This window comes from Scyliorhinus canicula, chromosome 4 (genome assembly GCF_902713615.1).
Source record: "Scyliorhinus canicula chromosome 4, sScyCan1.1, whole genome shotgun sequence".
NCBI classification, from domain to species: Eukaryota; Metazoa; Chordata; class Chondrichthyes; order Carcharhiniformes; family Scyliorhinidae; genus Scyliorhinus; species Scyliorhinus canicula.
This window is the reverse complement of record NC_052149.1, coordinates 19,615,052-19,617,337: the sequence shown is the minus strand read 5'-3', so window position 1 is coordinate 19,617,337 and position 2,286 is coordinate 19,615,052. Positions and strand designations below refer to the sequence as shown.

The 2,286-nt window shown below is 38.6% G+C and overlaps 1 long non-coding RNA gene across 1 annotated transcript in view; it reads left to right on the top strand.

The window, feature by feature from the left end:
- The first annotated feature begins 425 nt into the window (after nucleotides 1–425).
- LOC119964135 overlaps nucleotides 426–2,286 on the top strand; it is a 4,251-nt gene continuing 2,390 nt past the window's right edge. The window contains exons 1-2 of the long non-coding RNA XR_005460256.1: nucleotides 426–558; nucleotides 1,521–1,564. This is a non-coding gene — a long non-coding RNA (uncharacterized LOC119964135). The remainder of the gene's footprint in view (nucleotides 559–1,520; nucleotides 1,565–2,286) is intronic.

Below are 2,286 nucleotides of genomic sequence, written 5' to 3'. Positions count from 1 at the left end.
TTAAATATGCATGCCACTTAACAAAATTAATATTTTGTTTTCTGTACCTGAATTGCTCGGTCAACGTTAACACAAAAGATAAAAGAGTATCATTTAGTTTTTCAGAGTACTTCTAGAAAGCGCAACCTATGTTCTCATAGGTTTGTGTAGAATGAACCACTACAGCATTTGTTCAGCATAATCCTACTTTTTCTACTTAATAATTATTTTGTTCTGAAGCCAGTTGCATGTTTTTTTTGTTAACTGACGACAGTCTCACTATTCAAAGCCAAAGTGATGTTGAACTGAAAAGAAATTGCAACTTGTTGTCACAGTCTGCCGTTCTCCACCACATCCTCATTTTGAATTTTGAAATTAATTGGATTACTGGATATGTTGATGATGTAATCACTGTTGCACTCAGAAAGGGCTGACCTTGGTTGGATTGAGAGCTCGAACACTATTATGCATTTAGCTCTTGCTTTTGAATAGTATCATTATCTGGGAGATTCTGTTTTTTAAAAAATCTGCCGTGGTTTAACTGCTGCTCCAGCTCCTTGATCAGTGAAGATGGGACAGGTAAGCTTATGCATGTAACGAGAAGATAAAAAATGAATATGCCAAAGGGCCTGTTTCTGGCGAGGCAGGTCTATTGACACATTATTTTCTGTCCCGGTGTACCAGAGGAATGAGGGATAATAAAGGAAGCCATAAAACATGAGATGTTGTTGGTGAACAGGCATTGCTAAGGTAGAAACGAGGCCAGGGGATGATGAATGTGCACATCTTCCTTCAGTGAAGAATGACCTGGATACACTTTGCAACTGAACACCAAGTGTGCCAACATTTTTCACGGCTGCACTTAACAGTGGATATTATCGTGGCCCCTTCAAAAGGCCTGACCCAACGTCTTCCCTCAGTGGTTCTCCAAAGTGTAATCACCAGCTCAGCCTGTAATTTTATCAAATAGCATGCACTTTTTCCTGCCACTTATTGACCAATTAAGCCAAGTTCTCACGGAGGGGGTTCAGCTGGCTTCAAGTCATCCTGGATGAATTGATTGAAGCCATTCTGCAATCTATGAGGCTGGTTTAATGATCTAGGTGATAATACTTGTAATTCTTCTCAGTCAGGGGAATTCACAGCAGATGTTGTCTGAGATCCCCGTTCAGATACACTCAAGTACGAGCAATGCATTAATCCACCTACAGTTTTCATAACTGTGACTGCTTTATGAATTGTGACATTTACAAATCACAATAAAACTCTTCCAGGTGCACTTTATATTAACTTCATTTATTAAAAATTAAAATTCAATGTCCAGTGCATTTTTGATTTATATGTATTTGTAATGAATGCAGCCATTTTATCGCCTGTTAGATTGGTACAACTCTGCTTTTATTTGTTATGTATCTTCTGACACCAATTGGTGACTTTTAAATGTATTGCCATTACAGTGACATTGTGAATCTTTTCCATCATGAAGTTCCATATTTAATTTTTAGATTTGTTTCCCCCTCTTTGTCCTTCCTCTTCCGCAGTTGCTCAATTTTGTTCCAAGATGGGCAAATCTGTCTAAATAGAGGTGAGGCACTTTGAGTTTCAAACCCTTATTCTCGTTCATATTGAATGTACTGGGCATGGGGTGGAAAAAAAATCAAAAAATAGGAATAAAATTACAACCTTTATTATGGGAAAACATCCTACTGTCATTCACGGAAGCCACCACCACCACGCTAAATAACTTTGCACCTAGGTTGAAGTAAAGTGATTGAGTTGAGTTAGCCCTGCGTTCTTACTGGCCTTCCATGTGATTTACGAGACATTTGAACCATTTACCACTCCTCAGCTCTTACGCCGAGCAAATCTCGGTACTTCCAACAGAACAATGTACTCAAAACATTAAAACCCACGAGCTTAGTGCCACCCTTCCTCCGCTTCGAGATGTTGACAGTCGCTGTCAGTTCTCAGGCAAGCAGTCAATGTATGGTTGAGCTTCATTCTATGTACAGGTACATTAGACACATAGTAATACTGTGAACCAAGACAGGTTTAGCCAGGACTGGGGAAAGTGTCCTTAGAGATTTTAATGTTTGAGGGTTAGAGGTTGCTAAAGCCAGGTGGAATTTAAGACATATTTACCAAGGGAATGAAATCAAACAGAGTTTTATGTGTTGTCAGAAACAATAAAAAAAAGCTACAGCAGCTGGTGCATGTAATATGACATAAATTTTACAGTAATGGTGTAGTTTCCAGTGATTAAAACATGAACATGTAAATAAAAAAGCTACCATGGCTTCGTATTTC